This window comes from Camelus ferus, chromosome 15 (assembly GCF_009834535.1).
Source record: "Camelus ferus isolate YT-003-E chromosome 15, BCGSAC_Cfer_1.0, whole genome shotgun sequence".
Lineage (NCBI taxonomy): Eukaryota > Metazoa > Chordata > Mammalia > Artiodactyla > Camelidae > Camelus > Camelus ferus.
In genome coordinates, this window is record NC_045710.1 from 744,201 (window position 1) to 758,176 (window position 13,976).

At 49.1% G+C, this 13,976-nt stretch overlaps 1 long non-coding RNA gene across 1 annotated transcript in view; it reads right to left on the minus strand.

Annotated features, from left to right (window-relative positions):
* Nucleotides 1–239: 239 nt before the first annotated feature.
* Nucleotides 240–13,976, minus strand: part of LOC116668860 — a 19,914-nt gene continuing 6,177 nt past the window's right edge. Inside the window, exons 2-4 of the long non-coding RNA XR_004326073.1 lie at nucleotides 11,864–11,869; nucleotides 11,166–11,184; nucleotides 240–372 (exon numbers count right to left, since the gene is read on the minus strand). This is a non-coding gene — a long non-coding RNA (uncharacterized LOC116668860). The remainder of the gene's footprint in view (nucleotides 373–11,165; nucleotides 11,185–11,863; nucleotides 11,870–13,976) is intronic.

The following is a 13,976-nucleotide window of genomic DNA, read 5'->3' on the forward strand; positions in this document are numbered from 1 at the left end:
AGCAGTGTGAGTGCTGAGGCAGCTGGTCAGCCAGCTGGTGTCACTTGCCGTTTTTTAAAGGATGGACTTGAAGGCGATCTTTCAGGTTTTATTGGTGCTCTGGTCTCACCTAACAAGCGGCTGGAGGAGGGCGACGTGAAAACGAGGCACTCTGGCCGGCGCGGTAGAATCTGATGAGTGAGAGGAGCGACTTAAAGGCCAACAAAACGCAGCGGAGAAAGCAAAGCAGACGAGTGCGACGGCGACGCGGCGCCGAAGGCGGGCAGCCAGGCTGCTCGTCGTGGGCTGCGGGGGGGAGCACGTGCCTCTCAGACCGCGCGGCTCGCCTGCAGCGGCAGGGCTCACCGTCCGCATCCGCGAGCCTCCGCGAGACTCCGCTGCACCGGGCGGCGCGGACCGAGGACCAGGACTCGCAGGCCGCCGCGTTGGCGGGTCTGCGGCCCCGGCGCGCCGGCTTCGCCGCGCAGCGGAGACGCGCCCCTTCCCGCTCCAATGAGCCTGGCGTCTGAGCTCCGGCGTACGCGCGTTTGGAGATCGCTAATGCTTGCAACCAGACACTTAGTTTGACTGGCTTAACTTCAAAAACAATGACAACTGAACTTAAATAACCGGACTATGAGTGGAAGAGAAGAGGAGGCAAGAGCGTGGAGACGGATGTGAACACGGCATCAGGAGCAGTCTCCTCTCCTCTCCTCCCTCCAGCGGGCGCTGCGGGTCTCAGTTCAGTTCTGGCTACTTCTCCATGTTTGATTTTTAAAATTATTTTAAGTAGCAAATTTTGACTTGCCCGATGGGTTTTTGAAAGCAGTTCCAATTTTTAAAATTTTTTTTCTTTCTGGTTTTCCCAAAATGCGAAGGAACAGATGTCTTAGGGCTGATGCCGCCTTTCCCGATCACGTGCTTGGGACTTCTGCCGTCTTGGTACCAAGCAAACGCTTAATTCAGGTGTGTTCTAGAACACGAGACTCGGGCTGGAGCGGGTATTTTCAGGGAACAATTTCATGCTGTTAACTTGAAAAAAGTGCTAGGCTGACTGCATGCACTTGACAAAATGCTCCTCTTTAAAAATATGTACAGTGGTAATAGTCCCAGAGACAGTTTGTAATTTCTTTGTTGTGGTAAAAATCTAGCACATTCTGATCTACTTGAGATGTAAACGTGTGTGAACCGTACGTGGTGAATTCTTTGGTCTAATACCTTTGTTGTCAGGATAACCTGGCATCTCAGAAAAGTGATGTCATTCCATTTAAATAACATGAAAATATAAGCAGTTATTTTTATTTATAAAAAACAGTATTTGGAGACAAGATACATGCTAGAAGCTGTAGAATGTACTTTTCTTTTATGACTGAGGGGCAAAATAGGATTCCCAGGATGATTACAGTTTATAACAAAAGCCTCCGAAAATAATGCAAAGAATCGTGGTCATGGGTGTGTCTGCTTCCTCGTCCCTTCCCGCGTGCAGCCCAGAGGTTCCACCGTGAGAAATGCATGTGGTTATTCCATTTATCATAACTCTTTCTGTGGTATTAAACGTTGGGAAAGCCTACGGGTTTGCCGTTAGTAGAATAGAATTAGGTGCTGGAGAACCACTCCACTATCTGGAGTGATAAATCACATTTACATGCAGTAACCAATTACATCAAAAGTAAGAAACAAAATGAGACGTATCTCACCATATTAAGTATGTGAATTAAAATACGTGAAGAACACATCATCTGTTTTTTCACCCACGTGGCTACAAAGACATCCATTGATCGTGGCAGAGTGATTGCCTGTGGGAGGGAGAGCACAGACCAGGAACGGAAGACAAGGGGACAAAATAGAAAATGAGGTCATTTATCATAAATGAAAAGGGTCTAATACACCAACGAAAAGTCAGAGGTTGTCAGAATGAATTTTTCAAGTGACTGAAAGAAGATGTTTAAAAGAAACCCGCTTCAAAAATAGTGACACACATAGGATCAAAATAAAAGGGTGTAGATAGATGGACCGGCACACCTGAATTTAAAAAGCAGGAATTATTGTATCAACATCACATAAAGTAAAAAGTTACGAGAGACGGAGGTAAATACTACCTCTGGTAGAAAGCTTGGCGGCACAGCAGAAGGCATAGCGACCCTGAGCGCCCGCCACCAACCAGGGCTTCCACACACAGGAGACCCGCGCCAACGGAGCTGAGCGAGGAGCGCACAGGCCCCACTGGCCGGCGGCAACTTCGCAACAACGGACGCAGCTCTCGGAAAGTCACCGCAGGCAGAGGGCAGCTGGACACCAGGGGCGGTGGAGCTAACGGACATTTACTCACGGACAAGTCCGTCCAGAGTCCACAGAACACTCACCAAAATTCACTGCATCTTAGTTGATATGAAAAGCTGAACAATTTTAAAATACTTGAAACCATGCCAAGAGTGTTCTCAGACCAAATGGAATTGAACTAGAAATCAATAAAATAAAAACAGTAAGAAAATCCTTGAACATAAAAATTAACAGAACATTTTAAAATAATTCATGTGTCAAAGAGAAAATTTCACGTAAAATAAGAATAAATCAGACAGACATTATACAAAAGGAAATATGACATATCAACACCATGGGAAGCAGCTAAGCCAGGCCAAGAGGGGAACGCACAGCAGGAAATGCTAGCACTCACGAGGGTGACGTCCTTGAACAAACGGGCCGCACTCCCAGCTCAGGAGAACACAAGAAGATAAGCCCCGTCATGGAAGAGCAAGGGGGTGGGGCAGAAACCATAGAGTTGAAAAAAAAGAAATAATACAGATTATCTATGAAACAAACAATTGGTTCTTTTCAAATATTTTTAAAAATGACAAACTTCTAGTGAGACGGCAAATGGTAAAAAGAGAAAAGATACAAGCTACCAATGTGAGTGGTGTCATGTCACCGCCGCTCACAGGTTTCAGAATAATCACAAGAATGTATCATAGACAATTCTGTGCAGTGAGCTTGACAACTTATATGAAACGTACATTTCCACAAAAGCCAAAGAAAATCACTCAATGTGAAATGGATAATTTGAATATTCATATAAATACAATGTAAATATCCTCTAAGTCAATGTGCTTGAGGCAGGTCAGCTGAGCTATTCAGTTAGTGGAGCAGGAAGCACAATGAGTGAAGACACTTGAGCGGAACATGAGGGTCTGTGAGACCACCCGGCGGGCCGACACACACACACACACACAGAGATGTGTACACATGCACACAGACGCACATGCACACACCATGCACACGTGCACACACAGGCACGCACGTGTACACATGAGGGCACGCAAACATGCACGTGCACACATGCATATACATGCACACGCACACACTGTCACGTGTGCTCACACACAGACGTGCACACGTGCACATATGTGGACAAATGCATATGTGCATGCACACACGACACTCACACGTAACACACCACTCACACGTAACATACACAACACTCACATGTAACATACACACAATGCACAACACACAACATACACAAGCATACAAGGTGACAAACTGTCCTCCAAACCTGAAGGGCAGATGAGTCCGTCTCGGGCAGATAGGAGGTGTCTGATGCAGTGCCCGCCGGACGAGAGATGCTGAGAGGCTCCTCCAGACAGAGACAAGACCGACATGCAGAGCTGTGACCTGAGCATGAGGGCCGTGAGGAGCACTGCTGCACGCACCTGCCAGCGCCGCAGACTTCAGTCTGTAAGTACTCTTTCTGTGTGATTAGAAAGACACACGTATTAAACAGCAATTTCAGCCTGTGCGATGGGCACACGTGACAACAAGGACGTCAAGGAGGGCGGAGATATACGGGAGGAGAGGACACGTTTGCAGAGACCGTCTGAGGCGGGACATGCATATGAAAATACGGAGAGCTCTCAAAGCACTTCAGTGAAGCCAAGCGATCTAGTTGCAGTTAGAAAACGGGTGAAAGGCATGCAGAGAGGCTTCACCAGAGGGATGTCAGGCCGGCACGTGCAAGGGCGCTCGCATCATCACCCAAGAGGGAAACGCCAGTTAAAACCACGAGGAGATGCCACTGCTCACCTAGTAAAACAGCTTAAAACTTAAACAGCAGCATCAACGTGCAGGCGAGGCTGCAGAGAAGGCTCGTGTGCTGCTGACGGGGCGTGAAGCAGCACAGATGCCGAGGTGCGTCGCCTGGCGGAGCACGCCGTTATTTCAGAATAAAGGTTAAAAAGCAATGGAAGAGACAAGAAGCAGTGTTGGGGTCTGAGTGGTACACGGTCACAAGCAGAGACTTGGAGACCCTAAGTGTGCAACCAGCCAGCGTTGTTTAAAAAAGCCCTGGTGTCCTTGGGTTTGGCGTGTGCACAGACAGCCCGAGGGCGCAGGGATGTGTCTGAGACCAGATTCTCAAGGGCCACCCGCCTCCATCCTGGGTGCCTGACCTGCAGTGGCACCGCTGTGGTTTCAGTCTGTCCTCAATTACAGAGACGCTCCGGGTGTCCCAGTGACCTCTGGGTCCCTTCACTACACCACGATCTGGAACCCTGGCGAGCCCACACCCGTCTGCGTTCAGCGCCATTGGCATCTAAGTCTTCCCTTTTCACATGTAGACAACATTATTGCCATGAGTTCAGTGAACTTTTATTAAAACTGATTCTGGATTCATAGTAGAATCGTCCCATTATTTACTTTCCCGCTCAACAGGCAGTAGATGTGAAGTAAATAAAACGAGCCTACCTGGGGGCGTGTGGTGGTCTCTCTGGACGTTAGGAAGCTGGGCTTGAACCCGACGTCGACAGGCTGCTGACTGTCCTCGTCTGGGCTGACAGCGATGTGCTCACTTTGTCAAAACCACACCCCGGGAGACATGGGGTTCTCTCTTCTCCCCACAGCAGGATGAACTGAAGTTCCATGTGCTTGTGAGATTGTTTTCCTTCAGTCTTCTATCTCTGTCATGAGGGTTTGTGTACCCCTTACAGGATTTCACGCCACAAGCATCATGAATGCTTCGGGGAATTGATCTTGAAAATTAAACCTCCACATGTTCAAACTGTTCAGAAAGTTCGGTTTTGACTTTTTCACCCATTTGTCCGTTGATAGATCTTTCGTCTTTTGAGTAGGAGTGCCCTTCTGTTGGAGGGTTCACTCACATCACAGTGAGTTTGGGTTTTCTAGCAAACGCCCCTGCAGGCGGGCAGAGCATTCGGTCCGGGCGGCATCTACAGTGAGCTGACCCTCAGCCTGCCCGACACTCTCCCATCAATGACTTTCCCAAAGTGGAAAAGAGTAAGTTATACAAAAGTGAAGTCTGTTAGCTACAAACTGGAGAGTAATTGACAGCAAGATAAAATGGATGCAGGCACAAATGCCTTCTCCCTCTTATCTTCAAAACCTTCTGTCTTTTATCATTTCCGGTTCTTAGCAGAATAGGACACATCCCCAGTGTCTCTCCAGGCAACGTTTCTCCAGGCACATCAGCAGTGCTCCAGGTGAGGGCACGAACGCTCGCAAAGCCCACTGCGAGCCCAGCTTCCCTCTTCACGTTCGGGGGGGCTTGCCTCCCTGCGCCAACCGCGTCATCACGATGTTGTCGCTTACATCCCGAGACCAGTAGGCAAAACTTTCAAAACGACTTCCTTACATTTTCACCTTTTGATTATAAATGTTTCTTTCACCAAACCGGATTTGTGGGAAAGCTGAGAGCTGTATGTTTATAGGCGAATTTTCAAATTAATCCTGAGTTTTCACATTTTCTGAGTTTCGCAGGATGTCTTATTGTTTGTAAGGGACGTCTTCCCAAGGACGGGTTCAGACGCCAGCCACGCGGGGACCGCAGCCTTCCTCGTGAGCCCCTCCTTGGCTGAGATGGTCCTGGGTTAGTGGGTGTCCTGTTCCTTGGGTCCACCCGTGGGTCTGGAGCTGCAGGGTATCCCTTGTCACCAGAGATACCTGCACAAGGGAGCCGCCCCCAGAACAGGCAGGCTGCCCTCGGGCATCCTGCGTCCTGAGCTGGAGCGGGATTTGGAGGAGAGCAACCCAGCTGGACATGCTCTCCTAAAACGGAACCCCGGGGGGCTCACGGGGGCTCCCCCGTGGGCCTGCTGGGCTCCGGGAGTGAGCGCCGGTTGCTGCCTGCTCACCTGGTCTGCGTGTCTGTCCTGGAGTCCTGGGGGGACAGCGCGTTTCATCTTCACTGACCTTATAGTCTCCCATTTCCAACAGAGGCCACAGGCCACAGAACCCTTAACTCTGCCTGTGAGCTTCTCACCCAGAGAGATCACAGGGCTTTCTGTTTTCAGTATGCAGCTTTTGATGGTATCTTGACTTTTTCCTCCACTAACTTACTGTGATCAAACCCATCCCTCCTGGCTTTCCCTTTCACGGCTCTGCCAACAGCACGGCTGTTTCTCTCCTGGCGTTGCGTCCTCTGAAGCCTCAAAGAAGGACACAAGTGTACCAGATTCATCAACTCTAACGTCTGTCTAAGACACTTTTAATTAGCAGAGGTTATTCCTGCAAAATACCTAATTCTTCATAGAAATCCTTTGACGTAAAATTTATTTTTAGTTGAGTAGGTATAAATTTTAACTTAGCTTTTAATTTTTACTTTGATTTATTTTCAAAGTATGGATTCTTAACAAGGTTTCAAATTTGACAGTCTCTTTTCTAAAGATTTCAGAATCTGGTAATAAATTTGAACAAATCAAAAACATTGTAAAAGAATCTTGGAGTGTCCTTATGTTTCAAATGATACTATAAATAAACTCACCTGGACCCTCACAGCCCCTAGACACGCTCACCAGAACATCTCGCCTACATGTGCGTCATCAGAAAACTTTGGAGTGGAAATCGCGTGTTCCTACAGCCGTGACTCCAAGAGCCTCTGTGCACAGATGCTTCCCTTCCCTGTGCTCAGCCTCAACTAGATATTTGAAAAAAGCCCAAGTGGGCCCCCCTGGGGCTCACACTGGTGTGAGGAACCGGACAGGAGCAGAGGCGGCCTCCTGCTCTGGTCCAGAAATCTGTTCCTGTCCTGAGAAGTGAGAGTCGTCGCCTCTGTTCCAGGCAACGTGTAGTGACAGATTTCCCTGTTTGGCATAATGTGGTGAATGTCCACTTGCCGCCTGGATAAGCAGGAATGCAGTTATTACACCAAATTAGCACCCGTCCGGCTGTCTCAACACTCCTGTCACACGTCCTCAGAGTGGGGGACGTGGGTCTCAGGTGCCGGGAGGGAGAGTGGTAGCACGGTGATGCCATCTCTCCAGGTAGCAACACGCGAGCATCTTCCCCCGTAGGCACAGGCCTGCCTCTCACGCGTTCAGCTCCTGGAATGAGCAGGCTTCACTTTTTCACGTGGGCTTATTTGTCAAAAGGCATCTTTACAAAGTGGACAGCTGCCTGTTTTTGGTGGAAGTGTTGGAACTTGCTGGTCAGACAGGCAGAGCTGCCGAATCTCTTCCGTGTTTAGTGGAAGGTTTGAGGGGTGATCTCAGTGGAGCAGGGAGCACCCGGTCCCAAAAGCTCAGCTGTGACACTTTAGTGACTGTCAGAAACAAAACAAGGTGCAGTGCAATGGTGACGCCACGTGAGAAAAGCAGCGCAATTTAGAAAGTTGTAAACCCCCAGCTTTCTTCCAGAACGAGCCTGGGCCCCCACGTTGGCCAAGAAGTGCGACCTCCGCTTGGCAGAGCCCGTTTGACTTGGTGGCCAGCATTCTCTGTGGGTGGAAGGGTTCTGGGGCCAGTTGGTCTGACGGTGGGGTCTCTGAAGGAAGGGGCTGCCCCCAGAAGGAGCCTCTCCCTTTCCCCGGGAGCCTGTTCCTCAGCCCCCGCCCCCCGAGCGCTCAGATGCCCCCCCTCGAGGGCCAGCACCTGTCCGCCTGGGACCCAGCTTCCCGCTGCATCTCAGACGGGTCCTCAGACACCCTTCATACCCCCGCTTTCCTCCTGGAGGCGGCATTAAAACTAAGCTGAAATCAACCCAGAGGAAGAGAAACACCATGAGGTTTATGGGGAGGTGACTTTCTTCTGACTTCTGTTTCTATACTTAACACTGGATGCCGTTTCAGATTGGCGCACCAGCGCACACAATTCTCAGCAACTTGCGGGAAGACGGAAAATATTCCACAATGCTTAAGCCAGACCCGCTGGCCTGTGATTTTTTTGTATCTAGAAGTACCTTTATCTGATTATTATAATTCACCTATGATAAAAAGCAGGCCTGCGCATTGTCAAACCCAGGACCGGTGCCCCGCACGCTAGCATTTTGTTTGAACTTACTTTAGGAGTGGTCATTTTTCGGTTAGTCTGGGTGTAGGTGAGATTTCTCACATTCGCACAGTACCAACGGTGACCGCTTCGTGACGCCTGAAAAGCAAGGAGATTACTTTCAAAAGTCAGCTCTTTAACTAGCTGCTTCTCCTAAAAGCAGCAGCGAAGGAAGCTTCAGGAGAACTCTTACTGTCATGCCCTGAGAGTGGCTGACTGTTTCCTCTGGCTGCCTGATCTGTTCAGTTTGGACAATAGTCACCGGGCCTAGCAGCTAGGGGGCCCTTCAAGAAGCAATTATTTCTGAAGGAACACGTGAGTCATTTTCCCTAAAACTGAAGAAAAACATGGAATCATTTCCATCACTGAAGTGACAACAGAGTGATTATGGGTCTTTTTTTGTTACTCATGGGACTATTTGTAACACACTTTTTAAAAACGAAGATTTCAAAAACATTTTAAAGTTTAAACATCTTAAATCTTAATAAATTCAAACTTCAATGTAAATCACACATGTGTTTATAACACATTACTAATTAAAAAACTGAAATAGTAGGTTAGGCCTTCAACTCAATTATACTTACAATGAGCAGCAAAGGCAGTAAAGACATGAGAAATAAAGACAAGGACAGAAGTTCATGAAAGTGAAGATAATCCCCACGTGGTTCTCGTTACCCAGATGCAATCACTGCGAAGAGTAACAGGCACAGGGGCGGGTACGGCCAGGGCAGGGCGCCTGCCCAGCATGCGTGAGGTCCTGGGTTCAGCCCCAGCACCTCCACTAAAGATAAATCAATAGAAACCAAGTTACCTCCCCCAAAATAAAAAAATAGATAGAATAATAGGCATACAACTTTAATGAGGCTTAAAAGGGAGGGGGTGCAGAGAGGGGGGAGGGGAGGAGCGAGTGGGGGTGGGGGATGGGAGGAGGGAGGGGGAGGGAGGGGAGAGACGCTGAGGACACAAAACCCCCTGAAACTGGGGTTGTGACGCAGAGAGCAGGTTTCCACGCTCAAGTGTGCACCACAGTTGCTTGGAGGGCTTCTTCAAACAGACCGGTGGGCCCCAGCCTGTGTTCCTAATTCTGTAGGTTTGGGTGAAGCTTGAGAGTCTGCATTTCTGACGAGTTTGTAGGTGGTGCTAACGCGGCTGACCTGGGGACCACTCCTTGAGGACCACTGGGGTGGGGGCGAAATCACAGTAATGAAGCAATGAACACACTCCCGGCGATAGTTTGAACAATTTTATGCAGCTGATGTTTTAAATGTATGTGGCTGTATCCAGTTTCAGAAATAAGAAGAAATAAGACACCTGAATCTAAGCACTGCCTGGGGGCAGGCTCCTATAGCTAGCCGCCTGACCTCCCACCACCTGCAAAAAAAGGGCAAGCTGCTTTCAGAGTTACAGCGGAGGGGACCAGAACTTTAAGGAATTAATAATCTTTATCTCAAACAAATGATCCCAGAGATAAAGAAGACATAAAACTAGCCAAATAATTCTGTAAGTCAAGCAAAATTGTGACATTAAATAAAACTTCATTAAAGAAGGTAACTATTAATTAGTATTATTTAAAAATCTAAATGGAAAAATTATTTTAAAAAAGAAAAAGTGTACCCATATTATCTAGTAATGTGTGCATAGACCATGACCAGCTGAGTTTCTCTCAAAGAAGCCAAGTGTGATTAAATGTTAGAGAATGTATTACCATGGGAGCAACATGGAAAATTACCTTGGGATTATCTAACAGGCTCAGAAACCAACTTGTCAATAACATTTAATTCCTATTCATGATAACAAAAGAGGGCTTTTTTACGAAACAGGAATGGAGAGGAACGGCATTGACCTGATAAGAGATATTTATAGCGGAAAAAACCAAACGTAACAACGGTGAGACTCTAAGCTGTTTTCTCTAAAGGTTACCAGTGTCATCATGTTCAGTGTTTTAAAAAGGCATTTCCTTTCAAGTCAGGAGCAAGGTACAGGAAACCCCGTCATGGCTGACACCGAACACTGTGCAACGGCCCTGAGCTTACAAGGATGAAATTGGAGGCGGGTGTGTCTTAAGGGGAGGAGTAACATTTCCCTTAGCAACAACCTGAGCTCAAGACCTTCTACCAATGATTACGAAGAGTTAAACTCAACGGATGAATGTATTCAGTATAAGCACACACAAGAAAACATTGCTTGTTATTATCTGCCAGAAAGGACCAAGGATTAAAAAATGCCCGCAGCAACAAAACACGACGCGGCCCCTCCCAGCAAGCCTGACGCGTGCGCGATGCGTGGGGCCTTTGACTCAGCGAAGGCCACCCCGTTGCTGGATGCGTAGCATGGATGGATGGAGAAATATATCATGGTGTTGAAGGCTCACTATTCTAAAACTGTCGGTTTTCCCCAAGTTAATCTGTGTGCTCAGTGAGATATGAAAGTCTGCAGGGTAGTAGAAGTGAGACTAAAATCCCCACGAAGTTCAGGTTTAGTCTAAGCGAAGGGAAGTCTGAGAAAGCAGAACGAGGAAGGCCAGTTGGCTAACCAGGCAGTAGACTGACTCTACTTGTGTCGTAATCAAGTCCCAGTAGGTTCAGTGCAAAAATACAGAAACTGTCCGCCCTGGGTGAGACCCTGGTGTGTGCACACACGGGTAGCCTTAGAGCAGGTGGACCAAACCACTAGGCAGAAACAGTTGATTTCTACCTAACGTCATGCCAAAGATGAGTTTCAGAGAGATGAGTGTGAAAATGATTGTTTTTTCAACAAAGTATATAGGAGGAGATGGGTTATGTCCTCAGAATAGAAAAAAAAGCCATTTCCAAGTTTCGCCTGTTGCCTCTTTAGTTCCCAGCACAACCACGCGAGGCAGACGCCCCAACGACCCCCGTCAGAGATGATCTGAACGACTCCCAGACCGTAACGCACCTCCCCGAGCCCCCGAGCTCTCGGAGCCAATCGCACAGTTCAGGTTTTGCTCCGAGGCCCCTGACTGAAGGCGCAGGTTTTCAGCAAACCCGTGTGCGGCGCTCCCGTCTGAATGTGGGTGCTGGAGGCCTCCTGTGAAGTCCGCCTCTCTCTGGACACCCTCCTGCTCCTGAGATTTGTTTTCTGGGTCTCAAAATAGCTTTTGGAAAAAATCAATAAACTCTGACCAGGCTTGACCTGTACTGAACAACCATTAAACTTCTGCATCTTTCCTCAGCCATGAAAAAATAACACAGTAATGCCATTTGCAGCAACGTGGACAGACCTGGAGACGGTCATGCTAAGTGAGGTGAGCCGGAAGGAGGATGAAAAATACTGCGTGAGATCACTCATATGTGGAACCTTAAAAGAAAAAAAAAACCACAGATGAACTTATTTACGAAACAGCAACAGACTCACAGACATAGGAAACAAACTTCCGGTCACCAGGGTTCGAGGAAGGGGGTGGAAAGGGATAAGCTGGGAGCTGAAGATTTGCAGACACTAACTGCTATATACAAACTAGATAAGCAAGTTTACACTGCGCAGCACAGGGAACTATACTCAATGCCTTGTAGTGACTTACGGTGAACAAGACATGAAACTGAATACACGTGTGCTCCTGTGTGGCTGAGGCTCTGTGCCCGCCAGAGAAAGACGCAGCGCTGGGAACCGACTATTCTTCAATAAAAAAATACAAAAAATCTACATCTTTTATCAGTTCTTTGGCTAGTTGTAGGAGAGAGAACCCGTCCTCCTTTCAGAGTCGCTTGCCGAGTCGCTCCTGAGACGTCTCCCTTCCTTTCCCGCAGCAGCAGCTGAAATCCGCCCGCGGGCAGCACCCCCGCTGCCTCAGCGCTGTCCGTCTTGGGTGCCAGCATCCGGGTCGCAGAGGCTCTGTCAGGTGCGCTGATTTTGCACAAGGACACCGTGCACCACGGGCTCACGAGAGTCAGTCAGCGCCGCCTCGCTGATAATGACGAGTCCTGCGCACCAGACAGCAAGCTACGCTTGGGAGCTCCTCCACGCGCCCCCCACGTAAATTCTCCTGCTGGCTGGACGGCAGGAGGCCAGCCTCTTTGTCCTGGGCCCCCTTGTGATGGGCACGATCCTGTTTAATGCAGACACTGCCGTGAGCCCTCAGAGGCCGCGCTTCTCCCGGCCATCGGCCGGGCACGCTGTGCTGCGAGAAAGCGGAGCCAGATCCGCTCGTCAGTAAGCCTCGGCCAGGGCTGCGCGCACCTCTCCCTGCCTTCTCTTCTTCTTCGCCCGGGGTTACTCAGGTGTTCTTTGCGGGAGGCAGGCACTGAGGTTTCTCTCTAAGTAAAGAAGTTCATCCTGGGGGACATGAGAGCGGTGACGTCGGGAGAGTGCCGGCTCGCAGGGCGGCAGCGCTTACGTTCAGAGACACCGCAGGCCTGAAGCCTGGCGTCCCGTGGGAGAGCAAGGAGGCTCCTTCCAGGTTACAGGGGGCAGCTGACGGGCTGACAGCCAGAGGGCAGCGTGATTTGTTCTGAAAGAGTTCCTAAGTTACTGAGTAAAACTCTCATCTCTGAGAGAGTGGCGTTTCTGAAAAACCAAAAGGAAAGAAAATGTGAAAGGAAGAACCAGACACACAAACCAGCTCTGTGCGGCGTCCGCTTCCCTGCAAGACGGGCCAGCCGCACCAGGAGGGACCAAAGGCACGGCCGCGCCCTTGAGCCCTGCTTCCCAGCTCCGGAGAGGAGGTGCGACTGTGTGGTGACAATTACAAAGATGTTTGTGTTGATGTAAACACTTTGGATACTGAGCAAAATGCAAACCACTAGTATTAATCCCAGCACAATTCTGCCAACTACACACGATGTCACGGTCACGACAGGGTCGGATACCCAGGACTCTGCAAGACGCAGAAACTTGCAGACGGAGGTTTAAATTATACACACACGCTCAGACTTGCACTTTCAAGACATTTGCTTGGTCTATCATCATTAAATCCCGGACTACACACAGGAAAACAAAATGACAGAAAGATAGGTAATTAAGAAAGAGCATGCACGGTGCAACAGCTTTGTCCAGAGCGCGTGCCTCTCTGGAACGTGTTTCCCGCCCCGTGTCTCTCTCACACACACACACACACACACGCGCGCGCGTGCGCGGCAGAGATGGCATAAAGAGTTATAGAACAGTCAAGGTAAATTTCAGTAACAATATATAACATAATTTTATTAATTAAAAGTTGTATCATTAATCACAGTGGACAATATGGAGCACTGAAAATAAACCATGGTGCCTCATCTTCAAACAGCGCCCCCACCCCCATCAGCAGTGCTCCCCCCGCTGGCGGGTCCCTCTGTGTCGTCCGGCTGGCCCTCAGCAGCCGAGGGGACTCTGTGGGAGCACGTCGTGCCCCACACTGACGGCCCATGTCCAGTGAGGCCACGTGAAGGCGCCATCTTGGATGACCAGCTGTCCTCCAACTGTGGCGTCTACAAGACACCAGGTGAGACTCACTGATGAAGTCCGACCAGCACGAGAGACTGCAGAGAATCATACAGAACTGCCTCCTCCACACGGCTTCGGGCACGTCGTTACAGAGCGGCGGCCGACTGGAGTGCACGTTACCAGGTGCCCACATTCCCCAAAGTCCTTGCCTCAGAGTCTCACCACGCATCTTGTGTTTAAGTTCCTGCCTCGCTCTGTTCTTACACTTTTGACATAGATGCATCAAGAAGCTTTCCAAAAAATAAATTTGTTCAGGATATTTCATCTTGCTTCAGTAGGATAATTTTA